General features: G+C 36.2%; 1 protein-coding gene and 1 non-coding gene across 3 annotated transcripts in view; both read right to left on the bottom strand.

Annotated features, from left to right (window-relative positions):
* The window catches only part of DPYD (dihydropyrimidine dehydrogenase), a 783,111-nt gene that overhangs the window by 614,593 nt on the left and 141,333 nt on the right, over positions 1-27,185 (bottom strand).
* LOC146404234 (U6 spliceosomal RNA) lies at positions 26,313-26,420 on the bottom strand. Its single transcript, XR_014845071.1, has one exon. It is a non-coding gene; the product is annotated as a U6 spliceosomal RNA (small nuclear RNA).

The following is a 27,185-nucleotide window of genomic DNA, read 5'->3' as shown; positions in this document are numbered from 1 at the left end:
AGTGTGCACTGAGTTGTCATCATGTGCCATACATGCTGCAAGGTCCTTTACTAGAGCATCTTCTGTATTCTTATACCAATTCTGGAAGGCTGACACCATCATCAACTCATTTAACAGAAGGGGCAAAAAGCCAGCAACTTATAGAACTGATATTGTAATCCAGAATTCATGACTTTCATCCTAAATAGGTATTTCCTCAGAGCTTATATTCACAAGACATATTACAAAATAAATAGCGCAAATAGAGTACTCGAAACTTTCAACCTTACGTTAGTGTTTTTGTCCTAAAAGTAATAAGATTTTTATACGCAATTTTAAAACAGGAATATACAAGGAAAAATACAATTGGTTATAATCAAAACCATTCTTAATGTCTACCACAGAGAGATTCTGATATACATATTTTCTAAACTTTCGATGACTACAAGCATGCAAACACATAAATTACAAAAAGACATCATGTTATCCATTTTTAACCCTGCTTTCTATATTTCACAATATACTGAAAAAATTTTTCCAGGGCAGCAATGCGGGATCTGAGCTGCGTCTGTGACCTACACCACAGCTCATGGCAATGCCAGGTCCCTGACCCACTGAGCAAGGCCCGGGATGGAACCCGCATCCTCATGGACACTCTTCGGATTTGTTTCCCCTGAACCAAAACAGGAACTCCATATTATAATTTCTAATCGTTGCTTATCATTACCATTGTATAGCTGTACTAAGATTTATTTAAACAATTTCCTATTATTGGAAATAAAAATTATTTCTCTTCTGTTATTGCTAATAAATATATAAGAAATGACCTTTTATTAATATAATGCCATTCAGATTTTTTTTTTTTTTTTTTTTTGCTTTTCCAGGACCACACCCATGCCATATGGAGGTTCCCAGGCTAGGGGTCGAATCGGAGCTGTAGCCACCAGCCTACGCCAGAGCCACAGCAACATGGGAACTGAGCCGCGTCTGCGACCTACACCACAGCTCACGGCAATGCCAGATCCTTAACCCACTGAGCAAGGACAGGGATTGAACTTGCAACCTCATGGTTCCTAGTCGGATTCCTTAACCGCTGAGTCACGACGGAAACTCCACAGATTTTCTTTTTCATAATTTTATTTTTTAAATGATTTTTATTTTTTTCCATTAATATATAAAATACCATGTGTCTTTGTTCTATTCCATTTTAGATCTCTACTATTACAATTTTGTAGCTTTCTAAAATATTTTAGTATTTTAAGGCTAATATAACACATCCTCAATAGCTTCATTGTTCAAATATTTGACTAAAATTATATTTTATAATTGTCAATTTCTGCAAGTTACTTAACTTCTATGTATCTTATTTACAGACCAATAAAATGGGATAATAATAGCATCTCTTTCATAGGATTGTTGAGAAGATTCAGTGAGATAATACATGCTAAAGACTTAACAATAGTTATCTGGCACACAGCAATGAATACATACCTATGCCATATATACTATATATAATTATCTGTGTATGCATTTATAGATATATCCCATATAGACCTAGGTATGTTGTATGTTAAGTACAGAATTATATAACTAATTATATACATAAATTTATAACCAATTTATATATATATACATATACATAACAAAAATGTTACCACCAGTACACATGAACTAATAAATGCTAATATTGTACCAATTTCTAAACAATTTGAATATAACTTCTAATATATTTTTTAGTGTAGTGTTAGATGTAATTTCCTCATTTTATTTGAACATTTGTATCAATATAAATACGCTCAAGTCCAATTTTTTTTTAATGCTATCTTTACCAAGTCTTGTATCTAGAGATTTAAAGTATAAAGCTCTTCATACTTTCTCATTTTCTAGAACAGTTTAAATAGCACAGCTTATTAATTAATAATTATTATTATTTAGGATTGTTAAAGCTCATCTGTAAACTGTATTAGCATAAAAACTCTGCTCATTAGATTTTTCCTTTCTTTTTTTAAATTTTTTCTCTTTTTTCCCTCTTCATAATTCTTTCTCTGTTACACGTTTAGTAACTCTTTCTAACTCACTGAATTCAGGTAATCCATGTACCTTTTCTAATTCTTTTATATTTCCTGAAAAGACTGCTTTTACTGAGACTTCAAAATTAGAGTAGCTTAGAGTTTATAAGGCTACAACAATTCTTCTGCATCTCTGGGAAGATCTCCTTCCTCATTTCTAACATTCTGAATTTGCTTCATGTTTATTTTTATCCATTTGATTTGTTCTATGTCTTTGCAAAAAAACCTCTTAGATTGAATTATCAGTTTTTAGCTTTTTTATTTGGTATCTTCAATAATTTTTACCAACTTGCCCAGAGCTATCATATTTCTCACTACCATTGGGCTTATGTCAAGCATCCTAATTCTTACTTTACAAGGCACGTGCAGCTGTTCTCTTTGTATTTTATGTAATAGCATAAATGAACTTACTTTCTCATGGTCAGTTTAACGTATCTTTGACTTCTTCCATTTTCCTATTCCATAATTACTCATTCTTCATTATTAGAGTCTGGGGTTCTGCATGCAGACTATCACCATTATATTGACATATGTACCTTATAATCTATTATGTCAGGAATATTTGCGTTCCACATTCAGTTGTACATAAACGCCATTCTTGATTTATTCACTTTTTCATTCAGTTGGAAAATATTTTCGAGTAATTTTCCCCAATAGGTTAAGTGGTACACTTTCTGAATACTTTAAGAATATCTTACTATCACTACCATAATAAACATCCTGAGTCTTTTTAAAGCTATTACACCACAAAATATTTTTTCCTTAAAATTCTTTTTTTTTTATTTTTTTTTTACTTTTTTTATTTTTATTTTATTTTATTTATTTATTTATTTTTGCTATTTCTTTGGGCCGCTCCCGCAGCATATGGAGGTTCCCAGGCTAGGTAGCCACCAGCCTACGCCAGAGCCACAGCAACGCGGGATCCGAGCCACGTCTGCAACCTACACCACAGCTCACGGCAACGCCAGATTGTTAACCCACTGAGCAAGGGCAGGGACCGAACCCGCAACCTCATGGTTCCTAGTCGGATTCGTTAACCACTGCGCCACGACGGGAACTCCCCTTAAAATTCTATAGATAGAATTTCTCCATTGTCTTTTGACATCTGGAATTGAAAATAAGATGTGTGAAGCCAAGTGATAAACCATTTGTTTCTTTGGCCTAGATATTGGAAGAACTTTTCTTAATTCTTGTAGTACCATAATTTGACTAGACAGTAACAAAATAAAAGAAGAAATTACTGTAAAATACACATTTAAATAAATAAAATATCTTCTATTATGCTTTCAGTTGCTGTTTGCTTTCCACTTGCTCTGCCTTCTCTTTGGGGCATGTCTCCTTCTGCCCCCTTACTGTCTATCCCCGTACTCTGCTCTTCCTGTTCAAAGTGGTTATCATTCCTAACATATTATACATTTCCATGTCTCCATGTCTGTAATCTGTCATCCTTCCAAGGATGTCAGCTCGGTGAGGGCAGGTACAATATTTGCTTTGTTCATTGCTTTATCTCCAGAGAATTGAATGAGATCTAGTATAGTTAGAATACAGCTAGAATATGTTTTGAGTGAATCACTGAAATCATATACAGCGGGTCACCATTTTGTCCTTAATAGAATTGATTTTGTCTCACATTATTTAAGCATTATCATTTTCATCAGCATTATTAAGATCTGATGAAATTTCTTCTTTTTATCACTGATCCTATTTTATTTTTAGCCTTAGTTCTACTCATTACAGTCTCCAATGTGGAATTTGTTTTTAGATTCTTAGCAGTTCGGTCTTACCTCTTTCCCTTGCCTTATCTCTTCCAATATTCTGAGCTTCTTTCACAGATGTCATGCCTTCATGATTGTGCTGAGGTCCTAAAATTCTGCTAAGGTGTGTTCATTTCTATGTACTTACGTTTAGACAAAAGAAAATGGGTAAATGGGTAACAGCTACAGACACTGTTACCAGGGTTCATCTGCTTCATATGACCAAGTCCTGTGACTGTCTCGGGAATATCTTTCAAGGAAGATCCTATGACTCCATCGGTTTTTGCAGGCTTCCTATCCAGTTTCTCTAGGACTTTCAAGATGTACCTATATGTGGAAGGAGGAAGTAGGCATGGTAGAGACAGGAGCAAGAGGCTCATATGTTTCACAGAGGTCCCAGAGTGTACAGAGGAAATGACACTTGTCTTCCTCATTAACACAGGTGTAAGGTCTCCAGGTTAGAAGTAGAGCATCTTCTTCTCTGAGTCTCAGGCAGTCTTTATGATATAAATTTCAGGCACAATAAAAAAATGAAGTCTGGTCAAAGTTTTCTTATTGGAATTCCTTCTGATGTATGCATAGCATATATTTCTACAGACTATTAGATTTTTCCATCAGACTTAGGTATCGCCGTTTTTGTAAGGTCTGATAATTTTAGTGTATCTTCTTAAGAGTTCATTAAGGTTGGGAAAAGCTACAGTATCTAAATTTTAATTAAACTACTATTCAAGTCTTTTGATAGATATTATCTACTTCTAATGAAATTATCTAAAATACCACATGAAGTATGAATACTGTTTATCATGATGGAACCATTAACTACAATTAATACCTACCTACTTCTATGTCTTTCTTCCATGGATTCTCATTATTTGCCACCTATCAGGTGATAGTGAAAATCCAAAATGACTGATTTTTTTTAACCCAGATTATTTAAAACAGTAATAATTAAACTTTAAAATTTATACACGCCGTTTTTTCACATTAGATATGTTTGATTTTTCACTTGCAACATATAAAAATGATTTAATAATAAAAATGACTTTCCCTTTGCTTATGAGCAACTATAAATCTGTTCCTTGGAAACAGTGTCAAAGATACTCCAAACACCCAAGCCCATGTTAATTTCTCCTCTCTTTGAAGGCCTATTGCACGTTCACTAGCTAACATGCAATTCAGGGCTTAATTATTTGCAAATTCATAGTATGAAATGTTCTTAAGATAGAAGTGCCAAAAGGGACATTATCAAGTTCAACTTACAAATGAGAAAACAGAACCACAGAGACTTACTCAAGACTGCAGAGCTAGCTAACGGCAGAACTGAGGCTGGAACACAGGCCTTACAATTTCTTTTCTAGTTTTATTTTTCTGGGCAGATGGGAAGGTATGTAAGGGCAGAGACCATGTCCTCTACGTCCTAGTAACCTCCTTCACACTCATAATATTGATATAAGTGAAAGATGCTGAAATGGTGATATATGATGGATGATGAGCAAGATATGCTTTTGTTTTTCTGTTGCTATTCTACAATCACTGACTGCATGGCTAAGTAGCAATTATGGATCATATCACATAATGTTACAACTAAATGTGACCACTCTCAAAATTTTCTCTCAAAATAAGGTCACATCAGAAATAAATACTTAGAAATAAAAAACTTTCTTTGGTCGTAATAATAAAATATTTCAAAGTTTAGTAGGCACATCAATAACACCATCTCATTTAATCTTTCAATGTCCTTTTTTAGTGAGCATTATGATTATCTTCAAATTACCAATAAGAAGAAAAATCTCAGAGGTAAAGTAACTGGCTCAATGTCTCAAAGCTAATGAGTGGGAAGGCAGGAAATTAAACCTAGTCCATTTCATCAAAAAGTTATATTCTTTCTATCTCTGCTCCAACACATGCTGTTTATTAAACCATATCCAAAAACTCCTCTATTCAATACCACCAAAATTAAACTTATAATTATTACACTTAACATTCAAAAAGACTATAACCTAAAACACATTTCTTAAAACATGTAAGCTTAGTGATCACGTCTCACTAAAGCACGTCAATGGTTCGAACAGAAAGCATTCCTTCTCACTGGTAAGTCACGTGACAGAGGCATAGATGGGTGAAGGGGAAGTTTAAGCAGTGAGTGCTTAAATCTGTTTAACAAGCTTTGGAGTTAGCAACAGTAAAACTCAAAAAGAGTACTATCTTTGATAATTTCCCACATATTCCTTAGGAAATAGCTGCTCAATTTTCCTTAAAAAAAAAAAAAAACTTAGGTACAGTTAATTTCTATGTACAGCAGAGCACTGGCTAAGAGAACGCCTTGGTGAACAAACTCTCATTCTATACTGATGGTTATCATTGAAACATACTGCCACCTTATGACAATTCTTTTTATATCTTAATTTTAAGAAAACTGTTTTAAAAATAAACTCTCGCCAGGAATATGACCATGAAGTACAGGAATTATCTAAAATTTAAAATAAATAATAAATAAATCCCTAGCTCTATTGAAAGCAGACTGAGAAAAAAAAGTGCTGTATTTAAGAGAATATTTTTAAGATTTTGAACAACATAATGATTTTGATGACATGATATAAGCATTTTTTTAACTGCAAAAGGTCAGGCATTAGCTGATTACATGCTGGCAATGGACTTAAATTTTGAGTCTACTTTCCAATTATAGTTTTAAAAGTTATACCCAAAGCATTTGTCTCTTATTGTATCTATAAAACTGCATGCACACATCCAAAAGATATAAAAATTGTAATGGTTCTGACTGGAAGGATAAGGGAAAGAGATACTAAAATTAAGATTATATACCTAAATAATGTCCATACTGTATGATATTTACAATAAGTGAAAATAAGTATTATTACTACTTCAAATTACCTTTATACATAGAATCCTCTTTTTGTGTCCACAGTCAAAATTTCTATTGTACCAGAAAACATGGAGCTTTTATCCAGCAGCTGGCTCATTTTTCTCTATTGATCCAGTGACTGATGTTTGCACTGGGTTCTGTTTCCCTTTTTTTTTTCTTTTTCTTTTCTTTTCTTTTCTTTTTTTTTTTTTTGGTGTGTGTGTGTTTTTGCCATTTTTTGGGCCGCTCCCGCGGCATCTGGGAGGTTCCCAGGCTAGGGGTCTAATTGGAGCTGTAGCCACTGGCCTACACCAGAGCCACAGCAACGCGGGATCCGAGCTGCGTCTGCAACCTACACCACAGCTCACAGCAACGCCGGATCGTCAACCCACTGAGTGAGGCCAGGGATCGAACCTGCAACCTCATGGTTCCTAGTCGGATTCGTTAAACCACTGCGCCACGACGGGAACTCCCTGTTTCCCTTTTTCTATCAGCTGCTAAGGCACTTAGAGATGAATTGATGATTCATATGCATCAAGTATATAAGAAGTCATTGTATGCATTTGCTAGTCTCCTATCACTCCTGGTTACCTCTTATTTTTCTGCCCTATCTTTACTTTGGCCTGATAGTACCATTTACCTTCATTTTTATGTACATAGTTGGTACTATGGAATGAATACAGAATTTCTGAAGCTAAACAAATGGAATCAGCTGTAACTTTTACTAGCTATAGGGTCTTGATTAATTATTTCATCTCTAGGATAAACTATAGATTTGTCATTAGTAAATTACAGCTAAAAATATCTTCTTATACAATTATCATAATGATTATAGAGACAATAGATTAGCTATATCTAATATTTATTGTGTGCTTGATATGTAATGGCAACTTATATAACTTCATTTCTACATTTTTATTTCAATAAAACTTCTGAAATCAACTTAAATTTTATAACTGCCATTATTACAGTAGTGTCCTTTCAAAAAAAGATGTTGTTAAATCAGTGATGTCCTGTAACCTAGAAAAAACTCTTTTTGAACTAAGCAGAATTATTAGCAAAAATCTTTCTTTTTTTTTTTTGTCTTTTGTCCTTTTAGGGCTGCACCCACGGCATATGGAGGTTCCCAGGCTAGGGGTTGAATTGGAGCTGTTGCTGCCAACCTACGCCAGAGCCATAGCAATGCCAGATCTGAGCCGCATCTACAACCTACACCACAGCTCACGGCAACACCAGATCCTTAACCCACTGAGCAAGGCCAGAGATCGAACCCCCAACTCCATGGTTCCTAGTCGGATTCGTTTCCATTGCGCCATGATGGGAACGCCCAAGGATCAAGCGAAAATATTTCAATAAAATGCTCGGTTGAAGTTAAATTAATGAATGGAAAACATACAAACCAATAAAAAAATTAAGGATGTAATAAACACTCTGACATTATAGGTTTGAGGGGAAAAGTTGACAATTCACTAAAGTTTTCTATTTGTGTTGAAAATGTATGAGCTCTTATTTCTATTGCTTTGGGAGACTGACCTGAGAAAATATTCATTTGGTTGATGTCAGAGAATGTTTTGCCTATGTTTTCTTCTAGGAGTTTGATGGTGTCCTGTCGTATATTTAAGTCTTTCAGCCATTTGGAGTTTATTTTTGTGCACGGTGTGAGGGTGTGTTCTAGTTTCATTGCTTTGCATGCAGCTGTCCAGGTTTCCCTGCAATGCTTGCTGAACAGACTTTCTTTTTCCCATTTTATGTTCTTGCCTCCTTTGTCAAAGAGTAATTGACCATAGGTGTCAGGGTTTATTTCTGGGTTCTCTATTCTGTTCCATTGGTCTGTCTGTCTGTTTTGATGACCGTGGCTTTGTAATATTTCTTGAAGTCTGGGAGAGTTATGCCTCCTGCTTGGTTTTTCTCAGGATTGCTTTGGTAATTCTGGGTCTTTCGTTGTTCCATATAAATTTTTGGACTGTTTGTTCTAGTTCTGTGAAAAATGTCATGGGTAATTTGATAGGGATTGCATTGAATCTGTAGATTGCTTTGGGTAGTATGGCCATTTTTACAATATTGATTTTTCTAATCCATGAACATGCAATATCTTTCCATTTCTTTACATCTTCTTTGATTTCTTTGATTAAAGTTTTATAGTTCTCGGCATATAGGTCCTTTACCTCTTTGGTCAGGCACTATTCACAATAGCCAGGACATGGAAACAACCCAAATGTCCATCGACAGATGATTGGATTCAGAAGATGTGGTATGTATACATAATGGAATACTACTCAGCTATAAAAAAGAATGACATTATGCCATTTGCAGCAACATGGATGGAACTAGAGAATCTCATACTGAGTGAAATGAGCCAGAAAGACAAAGACAAATACCATATGATATCACTTATAACTGGAATCTAATATTCAGCACAAATGAACATCCTCACAGAAAAGAAAATCATGGACTTGGAGAAGAGACTTGTGGCTGCCTGATGGGAGAGGGAGGGAGTGGGAGGGATCAGGAGCTTAGGCTTATCAGACACAACTTAGATTTACAAGGAGATCCTGCTGAGTAGCATTGAGAACTATGTCTAGATACTCATGTTGCAACAGAACAAAGGGTAAGGGAAAAAAAAATGTAATGTATACATGTAAGGAAAACTTGATCCCCTTGCTGTACAGTGGGAAAATAAAATAAAAAAAGAAATTAAAGTTAATGTAGCTACTAATTAATAAAATAACTAGTAACAATAAAAAAAAAGAAAACGTATGAGCAAAGGAAAAAAAATGTAAAAGGAATCTGTGTATATTAACACATTGCTTAGTTTAATTACTGATTTGCTGTTTGCCCAAAGTTTTAATCAAGAGAGTTCTTACATGTAGATAACAGTGGAGACATCTGTAAAAGTTAGTGCTACGTTTAACTCCTCGAGGCACTGCAGCACCTGGTGACGCCACAGGGAAGAAATCATGGATACTTCTTGAACATACTGCAACAGCTGTCAGCTCAGAAGGAGGTATATTCTAAGTTCTACCAAGCAAGTAGTACTCCACAAAGCCTCATTCTGTCCCTTCTTTTAACTGAAAAGAAGCCAGATGGAGACATGCAACTTGTCAAATTGCAAATAAAGAATTAGTACAGATCGTATTGCATGGGTCTCTGCATTTTCAGCTTTAAATACTTGGTCGCTCAACTTCCAGAATAAATTTCACTGACATTTTAAGAAGACTAAAGAGGCTTGATGCTATTCCAGGTAAAGGCAATACCACATCTCTAACAGAATACAATAAGTGTAAAAAAAATGGCAAAATGACTGTATCTTTGATATAATATCAGAATGAAGAAATAAAATGCATCTTTCTAGAAGCTTAATAATGTCCAGAATGCAGTCAGCTGCATGACTAGTCATCTCTCACAACAGTTAATGGTGCAATCTGCTCGGAGCATACAGCCACAGAAAACCAGAAAACAAGCTGTATTATTCATGATATAGCAAAGCTGGCTGTGCTGGTATGTCTAAACTGCCACCTGTATCTCCATTACAGACATCTCCTTCCATCCATTATATGAAATTACCACAATAATTTTAAATATATGTGGCCAAATTTAACTGCTAACATATACAAAAATCAGAAACAAGTTTGTAATGCACTTTGCTATCAAAAAATAATTATAATTTTAAGACCACAAGATGCTCTTAATAAAACATCTATAACATATAATTATTTGATACTTAGAGTTCAAGCCATACTATTTCTGAAGTGCCCCTGAGAATGTGTTAATTTGTCCATTCATTCTTTATGACTGAATAAAAACGTTTGTTGAGTACCTACAACATATACCATGCATTTTTATTTACACAGAGCCATCCTTTTAAAATCACTAAGCATCTTTTATAGCTGGAGTTTAGTTTAGGACAGAAAAAATACCCTAAAAAATCTGAAAGAGAATGGTGAGTATCAAGAACCTGAATCAGTTCATAAATAGTCTCCACTGAGTATAATGTCTTCACGAACGATGCTGGGACAGAGACCACTGAATCCCCGTGAGCATTCACTACTCTCCTCACCAAACTGCAGTATAAATAATTTCTTAACAGATTCTTAATGACACAAATTGTTTGCTTCTCTGGTACATAATGCCTAAGAATTATATAAATGACTTCAGCAAGTCAACTCTCATTTTTCTACACCAATGATAACACATCTTAATGTGGCTAATCAAAACTAAATAATAGTTTAATAATAATATGATCTACTTTTCAAATGCTTATAGTTTTACATTATTTAAATTCAACAACCATATTATTCATGAGAAATAGGCATCTTTACACCCACATGACGGGTGAGAAAGCTGAGCCTCACAAAGGTTCAGAGAATGCCTAAGATCAAGCAGAAAGTGAGGGTACTGACTAATTGATTCATGTTCGTGTCCAGCCTGAGTCTCATTCCAGTCCCTGTCTCTTAATGCCTGAAAAAGCTCTTAGGCACAAAAGTTAAATATTAGAGTGTATTCTTGAGTATATGTTGTAAAGGAACCTTTAAGGAACAAGAAGATCAAACTTAAGTTATTGAGGCCAGAAATCCAGACACTATTTTTTCCTTTCTCTCTTCCTCATCCTCTCCCACCAACAGATGCGCAGTTAAGACAATGCAAACAAAGAAGCTCCATGCAGGAGGTGTAGTTTATACTGCCCAGGTTCTGTGAGTTACCTATCTCACCATAGGAGATGCACTTGTAATTCTACTGCTTCTATTACTCTCACTTCTTGACACATTGTTTTACCTTGACTTTCTGTTCAGATCATCATCTCATGTCCTTCTGTGGCATCAGATAGCTGCTGCGGTTACAGTGCAAAGGACAGCAGTCAGTGCAGCCTTGCTTGGCACATGCTCCATGGGAGCTCCTCATCCCCGCAGCTCTCTCTCTCCTGGATGATGGAAGCCTGCCACAGAGAGCTCCTGAGCATCTACAGGGAGAAAACCTGCACTGGGAATTACCCATTTGCTGGGGCACATTCGCTTTTCTTCCTACCTCACCAAGCTGCACTCCAATTTCATTTAGTTGCCTATTTACATTTAAAACCTCCAACAAAAACCCAGAGAGTGAAAGTCATGCAAAAACAAGGGGCAGGTGGGGAAGGACCTCTCAGAGAAAGGACACAAAAATCTTATCTACTATTGTACATATACCCATTTTAGCATTAATAGAATTAATCAACTGCCTTCAGTTATTTAAATGAGTAAACTGGAGTTCCTGTCATGGCTCAGTAGTTAACGAACCCAACTAGTAACCATGAGGTTGCGGGTTTGATCCCTGGCCTCATTTCAGTGGGTTAAGGATCTGGCATTGCCCTGAGCTGTGGTGTAGGGCACACAGCTCCCGCATTGCTGTGGCTGTGGCGTAGGCCAGCAGCTACAGCTCCAATCTGACCCCTGACCTGGGAACCTCCATATACTGTGGGTGCAGCCCTGAAAAGACGAAAGACAAGAAAAAAAAGTAAAATAAATAAATAAATAAATAAAGAGTAAATTATTTTCCTTGGCAACACTCGAAAACAGAATAAATGACCAAACTCCTTTTATGCATTTGTCCTTATAAATCAAGTGTGAGACTATATTTCCTGAATATCAGTTGGTAGTAATATCAGGGTGAATTCGTGAGTCAAAACCATAAACTATGGGCCAACACAATGAAGGCACAATCCTAGAGAAATGTGCAATGATGTGACAGGCACTCAAGAATCCTTAGAGTGTTGGGGAGGGTTGGGTTGAGGAGAGGCACAAAATGTTAACATTTATAGTTTTTGTGTTACCCATCTCTCAAACATTCCCTTCCTAGTTCTCGCAGAACCAGACTATTGAACATAAAAACAGAAAACATCGATCTTGACAAAATAATTTTTGAATAATTATAACTATAAATGATTGGCTTCTTCTACAATATAAAAGAACTCTCGGGCCCAATTTTGTATAGATATGTAGTGATCATCTTATTTTAAAGAACTATTTTTACACAAGCTGACACAGACCATAGCAAATCAGATGTACTTTCCTTATTGGGTTGCGAGTGGAGGGCTGTTACCTCAGAGATGATGTATTGATAAATAAGGGAAGAACCAACACCACTTTACTTTCAAGCAAGAATAAGAAGGCCTTGTTTCTGGAGAATCAGGAACAAGATGACAACTTGTTCAAAGGAAGGCCAACCCCTCTTAAGATCAGCACTTTATCCTAAATCCCCAGTCTGTTCTCACGTCACAGTGATAGGTAGCATTGGCTTCTCCACACAGTCCCTCACACTTCTAATGAAATCACGCTTCCCGTGGCAACAGACGGTACCTCAGGAGAGGCCAGATCCGAGAGAAACAGGAAACATGACTGCGGCTTAAGGAGCAGGATAGATACTTCGCTGGCATTATTATCCTCTTCCATTTTTGTCAGTAATGGTTTACAAGAACATGAGGCACAGTACGGAATACCAATGTGCTGTGTAATACTTGATCTCATTTGAATTTTTATCCCCAAGATAACAAATGTTCAGTATGGGAGGGAGAGTAAATAAAAGCAAAACTAAGGACATGCCGGTTCCCAGTGACCATTAGCTCTCCGAGCAATAGCATTTCCTGAAGTATGAGCCATGCTTTCTCTTCCTTTTATTTTTCTTAAATTACTCTTACAGTGAAAACAAAATCAATTTGTCAGCTCTTCATAACAACAGTTGAAAGTATAGATATCTAGTCAGTAATCTAGACTCTCTGGTAAATAAAGCTCTAGAGCATGAGTGGAAGTAGCTCTTTAGAGGAAAGGGGTATACATAATAAGCAAATATACTGATGTCTCCAGGTGTATTAAGAAAAATGTAAATGTACACAACTCCACAAGACTAAACCATTGTCTCCAAGAAGTAGAGCACGAAGCATATTAGGAGTGGTTCCCATTTAACACAGAGGCGGTTAATCAACCAGCTTATATTTCCTATTACTCATAAGGGCACTAGGGAAGCACTCTCTCTCACAGACGGCCTACGTTCAAAAAACAGCCCTTCTCTTTGCTCCCATTTCGTAATGTCCTTTCTAACTACTTCTGTGGAAAACATTTGAGGGATTCATATTACCAAGCTGACGAGGTTGACTCATGTTGTCCAAAGTGGCATGGTTATTACACTAATTCTGACAGTCGTCTATAACAACTTCTTAATACCTCCATTTTTTACAGTGTTAAGTATGCAGGAACAAAGGTAGCCAATACCTGAAAATGTGTGTCCAGAGGAATTTTAACAGCAGCAGAAGCTGGGAAAGTAATTCCAGTTTAGTAACTGGTGTACACAGTGTTCTGACCTTGGTAAACACAACGACATTGGCTAACTCAGATTTTGTAGAAGGGAAAAAAACACAGTAGCACAATACAAATATGTGGCCTTTCCAACAAGCTTCAAACACCACAAAGTCCATTAAACATTTAACTAATATTCATATTTCAATGGTCATTGTGACGACATTTATTGAATATAAAAGGCTTTTGCAGAAAATGAGAAAGATCAGAAATCTATCCTTCCAAGTATGTACCACAGGTAAGACATAGATTTCCTCTACCAGTATCACGTGCAGTAGTTTGGGCCATCGTTTAATCCTAGGTATATTACTCAACTTGAATCTATATCTAGAATAATATTTTATATCTGGAAGAAGGTAACTGCTCACATACACATTTGTGATTCAGAGCTTTCGTTTAGGCAGTGACACCCACCTGACAACAGTCTTTCATGCCAAATGTTTTTATAGCCGTTCTCTAAACACAAAAGGAACCTAAATATGCAGTGACTTTCAAGCACATCAGACACCTCTGTGTTTATTAATAGATCTTTATGTGGGTTCAGAGAGAAAGACAACCTTTCCTTATAGGTCATGGCCTCCGGACAGAAATAAGGTGTGCCCAGTCTGGCCTTTAAAACTTAGGTCAATATGCCTCAGCCAAATTTAAAAAAAAAAAAAAAAAAAAAAAAAGACTCAGCATTCTCCAAAAACATTCAATTTAAGACAACTTTATAGAAGATGGATGGCATTTAAGTCTTATTACTCTTCAAAGAACAAAGGCAATTTTTAAAAAGCATTCCCTTCTCTTTTCATAATACCTTTATCAGTAAGCATTACTTTACCACTCCTATCAAATATGATGTTTGGTGCCTCAAAAAATTGCATGACATATCTAAGGAAACCCAAGCCTTCTCTTAACATAAAATGGAAAGAAAAAAAAAAAAAAAAACAGGGTGATATATAAAGATATTTACATTTGTGACTTGTAAGTAGCCTTCACTTCTACACAAAAGACCTCACCCTAGTAAATACTGTATTTTATAAAGTATAAAGATGAAATTGTCCAGTCCACTCTGAATTATTGTAATGTTCTCATTTAAAACCACCATCTGTGAGAGATTATCTTATTTTATACCAAGGGAACATCCATTAAATATTCATCTTCCTCATCCTGGAAATGTGCTCATACAAGATCAGGGCCCTAAGGAGATATTAGTATCAGTCTCTGAATGAATCTTAGAATAGATACCTGAGAAGTTTACACCTAAAGAGTAGCATTCTTTTTAGGCTGAAAAGTGTGATTTCTGAAGGCTGCTTTTAATTTACACATTCTGAGGCCAATGAGTTAATTTACATTATCTTGGCAACGAGCAGTTATCACTTATTTTGTTTGATTTAAAAATAGCAAAAATTTGCAAAGGTAAAGTTTGTTAAAATACAGCATATACCTGCAAAAGTATTTGGGTGGAAATAAAAAGCTAACGTTGGCATAACTACTGAAGGGGAAAATTGGGTAAATCATTCTCTTTTTCATAGAAGTTCCTAACTTCTAGATTACTTAATCACTGCTTCATTTTTTTATGCTTTATTTCCCTGACTTTGGTGAAAAAAATATACAGGTCACTGTGAACTAAGAGTAGTCCTTAAAATATTCATGCTGCCTTCCATTTTCCATACAACAGTAATGAGAAAATTGAACATTCTGTTCAATTACAGATAAAAAACTACTAAAAATTTCAAGTTATATATGCACACAAATAATACCTAAATCCAAGAAGAAAACAAAGCCTCCCCTCTCATTTCAGAGATATCCCAATAGGGTACTTCATATACGCGGTAAAAATATTTGAAAGCGTAACTTAATAAGCCATAATCACGTCTACATCTAAAGCAAAATGGCAAAAGTAAGACTTTCATCGTAAACAGTGAAATAGGGCATAATGACAATTTGGAAAGAAAGAAGTTTCAAGATGCAATCTCATAACTGTTGGCTTAAATTGTCAACTTGCATTTCTAGTCTTCATTTAGAATAGTAGGAGTCTTCCACGGCAAGGTCCCTCTGCTAGTCTGTAATACGTGAAGAAGAAGAAAGAGGTCTATTTACAAGATTCAACTTACCCTTAAGCAAAGAAGTAGAAAACACTGCAAAGAAGGATTCTTGCTTAATACGAGAAGTCTAAGATTCAACATTCAAAATAACGATCCTTCTGCAATTTTTATGATATCTTCTAAAAAAACAAAAGCTAAATTCTTATGGGGAATTATGAATAAACAGAAGTTCCATTGGGTAACACTATGGTAATAAAAGTACTTTTAAAAATGAGCTAATTACACTCAAAATGTTCTTTTCTGAAAGTAGAAGCTATTTCTGTGTCAAGTGCTAAAATGTAAGTGTGCATTAATACTGATATTATCATTATCAATACATTTACACTGAGTTCACTCTGCCAATGACTGTTAATGGTCACTTACGGCACACATCTGAGAGACAAAGTTTAATGATGTCTTCCCCTGGGGAAATTATACCATCGTAGGGAAAAAGGCACTAAGAGGTTGAAATGATAATTGCAATACAATGCAACAACTCCTTTGTTAGGAACATGTGATAGGTTTTCTTCAGAGGGGACCAACGATCGCCCCCGTTCTTGTATGGGAATGTCGCTTCTCCTTTCAGAGATGGAATCTGTTCCCCCTTGAATCTGGACTCCGTTTGTGACTTCTAGCGGCCAGCAAAATGGTGGCAGAAGTGATGCTGTACCAGCTCTGGGCCAAGGCTGTAAGAGGGCTTGCAGCTTTCGCTTTTGCTCTCTTGGACTCCAGCTGCTGTGCTATAGGATGCTAGTTTAGCTGGCTGGAAAATGAGAGGTCCTGTGGGGAAGCCATGCAAGTGGGGCCATCCTAGTCATTTCAGCACCAGCACAGCTCCCCTATGACTGCAACCACACAAGTGAGCCCAGGCAAGACCAGCAGAACTATCCAGCTGAGTCCAATCAAATGAAGTGTAAGAAAAATGCAAACTGCTGCTGTTTTAGGCCACCAAGTTTGGGGATGGTTTGTTACGCAGAAATGGGTAAATTATTTAAAATAACTATGAAAATAATCATGGTGTTCATAGAGCTGTAGAATTTAATCTGGTTTTCCCAAGAATAATTAGATCTTAAAGGACAAAAAGTCAATTCTCATGGGTTCTCACCCAGAATGGAAGCATACTGCAAAGGTAAAAACACAAGCTCTATTCTGAAGTTAAACCCCAAATCCTGTGGCTAGATATGAATCACCTTAATCAACAAAGGAGAGGATTTACACTAGGGCACACCTTAGCACCCTCGTTCAATCGTAAGTTCATAGTGACTCAGAATATGGCGAAGCTTCATACAACAGCTCCAATTAAAAACATTACAATTAATTTGCTCACTCTTCAGTATTAAAAGTTTTGAGTTTAAAATATTTCCCACAGAAACCAGTATAACAGGACCCTATGAGCTGAGCCTCCTTCAAAAAAATGCTTTTTCTGAGATGTGGTTTAGTAGTATGACTCATGACTGTGCTAAGCTGTGCACCAGTGCAACCATGAGCAGCTTTTCTTTCTTTTGTAAAACTGAATGATAAGCTGTTACTCGAGTTCTTATTATTGACCATGAGGACACAAAAACCCATTTGGTAAATTCTAGTAGTTTAACTTCTGGGGAAATAGTTTATGAATAAGAATTTTAGGCTTGTCTTCCCAGAAAATTAATCATATCTTTATTACAGATATTAAGCAACATTTTAAATGCCCCTATTTGTTTTTGCCTGCTTTTCTCTCACCTCCCACTCCTCCTTCTCAGCCCATGGGATCTCATGCTGGCCTGAGTTCCTCTTGCAATTTCGCAATTTTCTCAGTTTCTCAGAAGAGCAATATCTGAATAACGGTATTAAGTATAATATAAATAAAACCCTTTAGATGTACCTCCCAAAGGACTTCATGTCCTCAAATCACTCAACTTATCTTCCCAAACCACCACATCCAGTCTCTGAGTACAGCTGGTCTCAGGTAGTTATTAGCAAGACAGCTATAACACAAAATGATTAATCAAAATACTGCTCTAAGTCTGATTTAGAGATGGATGCTTTGAAAAATCAAGAAAGGAGGCCATCAAGAGTGCAAGGTAGGGCGTTCCCATTGCAGCACAGAGGAAAAGGATCCAACTGGTATCCGTGAGGATACCGGTTTGATCCCTGGGCCAGGAATCGGGGCTGCTGTGAGCTATGTAGGACGCAGATGCAGGTTTGGATCCCGCATGACTGTGGCTGTGGTGTAGGTTAGCCACTGTGGCTCGGATTTGACCCGAGTCTGGGAACCTCCCATATGCCGGGAGAAAATCTAGCCCAAGAGCAGAGAACCACACTGGCAGTGCCTGGCAATGTGTCCTGGGGTGGGGAGTACCTTTGGAGAAGGGACAAGGCTACGAAGGATGGACACTAAAGGAGGCGGGATGTACCTTGTAACTCCTTCCCTCACCTCCCTCAGGAAATCAGTGATTTCTCCATTGCTTACTGACAATTTCCAAGAATGGACTCCTTCTGGTGATGGAGAAAAATGATAAATTCTATCTTGAAGATAGTCTGGGCTCAAAACAGACACCACTTATAGACACAGCCAACTTCAGGATTATGGTTTTTTTTTTTTTAAAGTTCTGTTAAAAAAGAAAAAAAAAGTGCTGCTGGAAGAGGTCACTCTTCTTGCATAAGAAGGAGAGCAAGGATATTAGCATTTTAGTCCCCAAAAGTTCTTTCTTAAACATACTGAAAAGAATGATACAATGCCTGGAGGGATTCCACATCGGAGACCCAAGAGAGAAGGATTTTCTACAAAATCTATGCATTTCAAACAAAAATACCATGTTTCCACAGAGGGCACAGAATATTCTGCAGCAACGTGATTTATATGGTTCTCTTACTTTTTTGACATTTGTTTCTGAGCAACTGCCTGAATACATTCTATCTTTTTGCAAACTGTAGATAATAACATATGTTGGAAAAGTAAAAAAACGGGTGATTATTTTCCACGTTCTCCTATCATTTTAATATTATTTGTTACTCTCTTTATATTGCTTCTTTAACCTCCTTTAGATTTCTTCAAAATATTGGCATTTATGTATGACCACTTAAATTGGGAAAAGTAGAATTAGTACAGAGGAAACTCTGCAGAGTTCAAAATATTCAATTAGGAAAAAATTCAATACATCATTTAATCACATTTATAGGTATGGTTAAAGATTATCTACAATTATCACATAGTAAATTCCTTTTTGCTTTATTATAAACTGCAATCAAAAATAGGTTTCTGGAGTTCCTGTTCTGGCTTAGTGGAAACGAATCTGACTAGGAACCATGAGGTTGTGGGTTTGATCCCTGCCCTTGCTCAGTGGGTTAAGGATAGGGTGTTGCAGTGAGCTATGGTGTAGGTCACAGACACGGCTCAGATCTGGGGTTGCTATGGCTGTGGCCTAGGCCGGCAGATACAGTTCTGATTGGACCTCTAGCCTAAGAACCTCCATATGCCACAGTGCCGCCCTAAAAAACAAACAAACAAACAAAAAAAGTAGGTCTTCTAGTATCTGTTATTGTTTTATAAATAGATAAGTTACTCTATTGAGCTTATAACTTCTTTATTAATGTTTATACATTCATTCAGGAAACAGCCAGTTTTTTCCTCCAAAGTGTGTTGATAGATAATTTAAACACTCAGTATGACAGATCGGTTATACCCAGTTTCCAAGAGGCATCCTTCCCATTCTGTGAGGGAGGAACAACTCTTTGGGGGGCACAGGGATGCCTGCTATCTGTGATGCTTCCCATTAGATGCCAGAGTACCCACCCATCACTGTCACAACCAGGAACTCTCCCCACCCTTCCAAATGCCCCCTGAGGGGTGATAACAGTCACTCCCCCAGTAAAGAATTACTAGATTCTCTTTATAATTTAGGAAGGAATAAAAATCTTTTAAACAAAACTGAAACCAGTGAAACCTCCACTTAACTGGGAAACCATAATAATCTGCTTTTGCAACTGTAGCATTAGCAGGACTGTAACAAGCTTTATGGTCTCGAGTGTATTTATAGCATAGCTTGTGCTAAACATTTTTGAAGGAGTGAGAAGTTTACATTTGCAATAATATAGAAAGCTTACAGGGAAACCATGCTTAAGTTTAGTAACTAACTACAACATGGTCTGCTCATGAATCAACTGGCCTCAGGTACATTTCTTTTAACTACTTCAAAATCTCCTTTCTTTGAGAAAAATACTTAAATGATACACCTAAGTAATTCATTCTAATCAGTATCCCACAATCGTGGACAAAAGGAAAACAAAGATTTTTATAGATTTGTCTAAAGCTATTCTGATCACTGAAATTTGTTCGGTTAAACACTCGGCTACATCAATATTTTATTAAATCTTTCTCTTTTTGTTAAATTGTGGGGAAAGACAAGGAAACAGGAACACAGAGAAGTTAGTAAGGAGAAAAGAGAAAACAAAATATTTTCCATTTTCAACTGCTCTAAGAAGTGCAGTATCCATGCCATTTTGGTTTTATCAAACTGATTTCAAAAAAATTATAAGTATTTAAAAATTGAGGAAATAGATTCATGCTTCCTAACAGTTCTAAGTCAAAGAGAACCTTCCTCTGCTAACCTCTGTTATGCAGTCTCAATGCAGCACAGGGTGAAGGTACTGTATGAGTATGTTTTCCAACTTTGTCTCACAGCTTTTCAGCAGCAGCATCTCCACTTTACCAATGATGAAACTAAGCTTCAATCATGTCACACCACCCATGTGTCATTAAAACCACATAAGAAAATAGTAATGATCAACAAGATAAGTGGAAAACTCGTTAAAGTCACACTTGATGTAAGTTATCCATGTTGGGTAACTTCAAAATGGGTAGCAGAAAAATGAAGAGGAGAAAAAAATGTCTTTTTGTGATTTCCTATCCTCTCTAAAAAGAAATTCAGCTACTAAAGGTATCTTACTACATATCCATGCTCATTCGTTCATTCATTCAACAAATGTATCTATCTACAACAAATATGATCAAATTATTCTATCATGCATCAGTTTTCTAAATGCTAGGGATATGTAATTTAACGTTTTGGAATAAAAAGTAAATATGCAATCAACTATAGAACATTTGGCAAAAAATGTTAAATATAAGTCGTATGTGGATCCTACTAATAGAATAACATAAAATACATTAAAAAGCAAATTAGGAGTTCCCACTGAGGCTCAGTGGTAATGAACCTGACTAGTATCCATGAGGATGTGGGTTGGACCCCTGGCCTTTCTCACTGGGTTAAGGATCTAGCATTGCCATGAGCTGTGGTCACAGATGCAGCTCAAGTTCCTTTATGCTGTGGCTGTGGCATAGGATGGCAGCTGCAGCTGATCTGACCCCTAGCCTGGGAATTTCCATGTGTTGCACCTGAAGCCCTAAAAATCAAAAGCAGAAAAAAAAAAAAGCAAATTAAAATAAAATTGAGAAGAGTTCATTATAGCAAATAATCAGAATAAATATCCCTACATAAATTTGACTTCCCTTTATATACTTTTACCTTTATCTTAATAATTTCACTTTTTGACATAGTGAATAAAATTTCACATTGATCATTGCAGGGTCTTTTTTTTTTTAAATAATGGGCTTAGTATACACAATTTTATGTATGGAAGTGCTTAACTTTTCTTTAATATGTCTACATGCTCATTAAAGATAATATAAAACATGAATTTAATTCTCTAAGGGATTTATTTATTAAAATTACTGTTATGCTAATGACTAAAGGTCTCATTTTCCTGTACCCTGATATAATGAAATGTTATTTTTATTATAATAAAATGCAATAAAAATCTTTCCCTGTTTTATTATTATTATTTTAAAGCCTCCCTATAAATCTTCTACTAACAAGAACAGTATTTAATCAAAAGATGCCCCCATTAAAGACACAGCAATGATGGTAACATCTTGAAGTTTTTATTGTATTGTACAATTTAAAATTCACTTTCTCTTTTATTCTACATGTCAATTCTGTTATGCAGATATTATTATTATTCCCCCATTTTATAGATGGAAATATTGAGGCTTAAGGCAGTTGTTTTGCTTGTGTCAAATCACACAGCTAATTAAGGAAGTTGGGCAACATTCATTTTTTTTCAAGGCTTTAATCACATTAAAATGAGATTTTAATTTCTCATTTCATACTAATAACAAATTTAAAATATCTCAACATGCCGGGAAAATCCATGTTTCAGTCCTGACATATTTTTGATGTAAGTAAACATCCTAATTACGGATATGACTTACATAAATAAGTTTTCACCCCAATTTACTGTAACTCTGTCTTAACTCCAGTATAAAAGTTACTCTACATTGTTACTTGTGAAAAAGGTGTCCGGGAGATTGTGAACCAACACAGAGGAAAATACAGGAAGGGAAGGGGAAAGATAGAGAAGGAGGGAGAGACAGAGAGAAGAGAGAACAAACATCCAGCAGTACTGATAATGAATTATTTGCTTAGTTACCATAAAAGTAGTAATTACACTGTAACTCCATGGGAACAATGGTAATTTCACAGTAGCTCACATTACTGTTATCATCCTATATCCTGATAACTGTGAAATTAATCTGTGGCTGTACTGTAAGTGTTGGCCATAAGCTGTTCCCTTGGTAACAGTATTATGCTACCATAGAGAAGGAATGTTTGGCAGTAAAATGGGCAGCAGCAAGCTGATTATACAAGAAATAGCTTCTATACACATAGCATAGCAATCACCCTTGGAAAAGCTACATGGCTTTCCAAAAGAGTTCCCTCTGTTCTCTGCCCAATATCTGTTGACTATAGTTAGTTCAAATGAATAGCAAGTAATGATCAAATTACCAGTTTATATTTAGTAACAAGGCCTTCTTATCTTTAAAAACTGCAGGGAGAAAGTACAAAAATGCAATGCACTTACCTTGCTCTCTTTTCCCTTTCCTCCCATGAAATTATTACCATGTTATTAGAAGCCATACAAATGTATATATAAACACACACATACACACTTCAATGAAAATGCATGCATGCAGCTGATAGCCAGACAACCCTTAGGTATAAACAAAGTTACTAGACATATTTTTAAAACAATTTTGCTTAAGGAAACTCATTTAAGAAGGAAGATCTGTTACATGTGCAGTCTACTACCTTCAGAGTCACAGAAGGAAAAATTGAACATTTGGCCAAAAGGATAGTAACTTAGATTTCTATTTTTTCTTTTTCAACATGAAATATTGAAGAGAGTATACACTGAAGTGGAAAAGCATAACTGTGTGATATCCTAAGAAATTCTGAATTAGGGGTGTGTATTTTAAAAGCCATGCATCCTGAGCTTTGGATGGCTTAACAACCCAGAGGCAGAGGCCAGATTTTCCAGTTTACCCTTTCTTTCAAGACACTAACCAGGCTGACTATCACTTCAGGATGGTAACAAATTGGCTGGGCCTGCTGTTTAGATTAGCTAACATTTATGTGTCTGTGCTAAACTGAACACTATGAAACTGGCACTATCTTACCACTTATCAGATATAAAACTCAAATAAGAACCCTTCAGAGTCTAGGGAGTCTTTCCTAAATTCTGAAATGATCAAACTCTACATATAACAGAATCTTAAGATTGATGATTAAGCTTTGATGAGTTATATTTTCCTTCTATATGCTATGCAAGGTGAAGAGTTACTAGAAGTCTTTTATGTGGCATATCATAGATTTCTGTCAGCCTAACTTTTGGAACTATTAGGTTCTGACAAGTTCTGAGGAAATGTGTAAATCACAGATATTCATCTTAGTTGGCTCCTACCCACCCATCATTTATTTTTCCAAAGTACCTGGCACACAGCAGGTTTACAGTATTTGTTTAATCACTGAATAAATATTCTCAAAATCCTTACTTGGCTACATTCCCAATAAGGACATTCACAGTCATCTCCTCTGACATCTACTTCTCCAGAGTTATTCTCTTCATTTAGATCTCTGGATATCATCTCCACAATATCTTGGAAAAAAATTAATGAGAAATGGGAAATGATAGGATATTATTTTATTTTCATAAGAACTAACCCCACACAGGCTAACTACAAACTAAGCTAATAAACTATGATTTAACGGAATTATCCATGACAACCCAATAAATAGTGAAATCGTTTTTGCTCTTATGAATCTACCATTTAACCAGTGTAGGCCCATAGGCAAGTTTCTTGACCCACTTGAATCTTAGTCTTTTCATACATAAAATGGGTATAATAATAGTACCTGCCTCCTGGGATTATTGTTAGGGAGAAACAAGATAACCCATGCAAAGTATTTAGCACAGAATTGAAAAACAGATCGTGATAAACATTTACGTTATTGCTATAATCTATTAAACGAACACATCTAAAGTAATTAAGATATATTCACTTCAGTGATTACATTATTATCTACCATATCATGTGGCCCAAATATGTTGAAAAACTTTTGCTGAATAATTTTCTTTGTTAGTTCGGTGTTGAAACAGCGGTATTGAAAAACAAACAGATCTTGGTGTCAGGAAGACAAGAGTATAAGCTGCAGCTTGGTCATTTCAGAGTTCCCATCTGCAAATTACTGAGGCATTTTGATTCTTAGTTTTCTGTCCATTAAAAAGGGTCGTGATTAGAAGTGTCTTCTTGCTTCTTCTTATTGCTAAAATAAAATTCATACTCCTTGCTACAGCCAACAGATCGTGTACTGTTTTAGAACTCTTCTTCCACCAAATTCCACCCACACTGCCTTCTTCAGACCTCAAATATGCCAAGCTTGGGCCCATATCAAGGTGGGCCTGGAAGCCCATGTACCTTACTTGAGCGATACACCCTACCCACACCCTGACCCGTGGAAAGCAATATGGAGGCACAGAGGATTCATACAATGGGCAGTCGGGCACATTACGTCAACTAAAATAAGGCTCCCAGGAAGTGCGTACATTTGAGCAACTTTATTATTTCTTAGGAATCACTAACAATTATCCTAGCCTTGCAATAAAAAGTAGATCTGATTTGTGTGATCTATCAGCCAATTTTCATGGAAATTACTGAGTATATTACAGTACATTCTAGAGGCAAATTTAAACTTGCATGAATCAGTTCCCATCCTGAAAAAAAAAAAACAAACTACCACTTGAAAGTCCATGTTAGTTGTCTGAATTGACAAAGGTGAAGTACAAACTATGTGATCCACCATAACGTGAAATAAACACGTACTGCTACTCTGTGATTTTGGTCTTTATCCCAGTCTGACCTATTTCTTGAGATTATTACCTCAAGATGCTCTCCCATGGAGTTTTCCCTGAGAATACTTTAATCCAGTTTCTTAAAAATATGTAACAAATTACTAGGGTCTCAATAACATCAAAACTCCTATGTTTCAAAAATGATACATGAAAAACATAATCTTCAGTGAATGTAACTAAAGTATTTTCTACCTGCAGCGTTGAATTGTTCCATTGGAAGAGAGCACAAACAAATATAAGTTCACGTGCCAAAACTAGAGCCTTGTTGTGACTTCAAAGTGTATTCCTTCTGAATTTGCTAATTAAAACATCCCACAGCTCCAACAGGAATCTCTTACCCTCTCATTTTGCTTGCTCAATTCCCCCATTCTGTGTTTAGGTTCTTCAAGACTTCTGTTATACTCCGTGTTGCAAAGTGGTTAAAGTGAAGACGCTGGAACTAGACTATCAAATGGTTAAAGTCCCTGATTTGCTGTTTATTATCTGTGTAACCTTAGACATGGTTCTCTTCACTGTAAAATTAATGTAAGAGTAATACCTTGAATTTTAGTTACCTACCTCATAGGATAATCACAAGAATTAAGTGAGTAATCATATGTATTTAGAAAAGTTCTCGGCGTAAGCTAAGTAAGCGATAAATTATAGCTGTTATTATTATTAAAGCCTTTCTTCTATTTAGTTTATTCCTTTGTTTTAACTTGGCCTAAACGCCATTTTTAATGATTTTAGAGAACATTTTTATAAAGACGTCTATCCCCTTGTTACTAGGTTCTTCTATTACGCCTTTCTTGAAAAGTCATATTCTAGATGAAAACATTCACATCCAGAGAGAAAACCATACATGCATACAGAAAGCCAGCATCATAATATAGCCAGTGTCACCAATTAATTGAGCTCTCAAGACTCCATAGCAGTGGGACATATTTCTCAGTCAGCTTCCCACTCTTCCATTCTCTTTCATCTTTCCTCCTGATTTCCAAGTCATTTCTGTTGCATTCTTTCACTGTTGGCAGGTAACTTTCCTTTCTATTTTTTTTTTTAATCTGGAATGAATTACATGCCATCCTTGCACAGGGGCCCTACTAATCTTCTCTGTATCATTCCAATTTTTGTATATGTGCTGTCGAAGCGAGCATCCTCCTTTCTATGGAGGGTGGTGCTCCCTTACAGAGCTGCCACCGATTCTCTAAAACTGTAACGACAACTGCCTTTTCTTCTACTCTATCGAGGTGGTGTTTCCGGCCCTCTTCCTATCAAAGGCAAATCCCCACAGGGGTAATTGGATTCCATCTCCTTTTACTATCTCTAAAGTCACATGCTTTCAATTTTCACCTCTTCTTTTATTTCCAAGAAGCTCCTTCTTGGCATGTAATTATTTTAGTCACTCCAATGTGACAACATTCTTCCCTGAATCCTGCATCTCCTGCCTCCCATGCACAGCCAAAAAGCCAAAAAAAGTGTGTTGTCTGTACTGACTGTCCCCATTTTCTTCCCTCCTCCTTATTTACTCATTGATTCCACAGTTCATTCCAGTCTAGTTTCTGTTCCTATTTCTCCATGGATTTGGCTCACGTTACTGTGTCCAGGACACTGAATCCAGAGAACACTTTTTCAGATCTCCTCTTACTGGATCTTTCAGAAGCATTCTATAAAGCTGTCTACTCTCTTTAACTTACAACATTTTAAAACACTGTATTTTCCCCTTGCCTTTTTGGTCATTCCCCAATTTTCTTTGTTTTCCCCTCTTTTCCTGAATAGTTGTTAATACTGAAGTTCTTCAAGATAATAATGTGGCTTTTTGTCTCATTCTATATTCATTTCCATGGCATCAATCATATCCCTGTACCTATCATCTGTATATCCTACATTCTCAGATCCTCACACGATAGCCCATCTCTGTC

Source organism: Sus scrofa, chromosome 4, assembly GCF_054392235.1.
Source record: "Sus scrofa isolate SSC_HxYL_T2T_F1_AM1 chromosome 4, Sscrofa_HxYL_maternal_Yorkshire_Landrace_v2.0, whole genome shotgun sequence".
Classification (NCBI taxonomy): Eukaryota; Metazoa; Chordata; class Mammalia; order Artiodactyla; family Suidae; genus Sus; species Sus scrofa.
The sequence above is the reverse complement of the archived record's forward strand: the minus strand, read 5'-3'. Positions and strand labels throughout refer to the sequence as shown.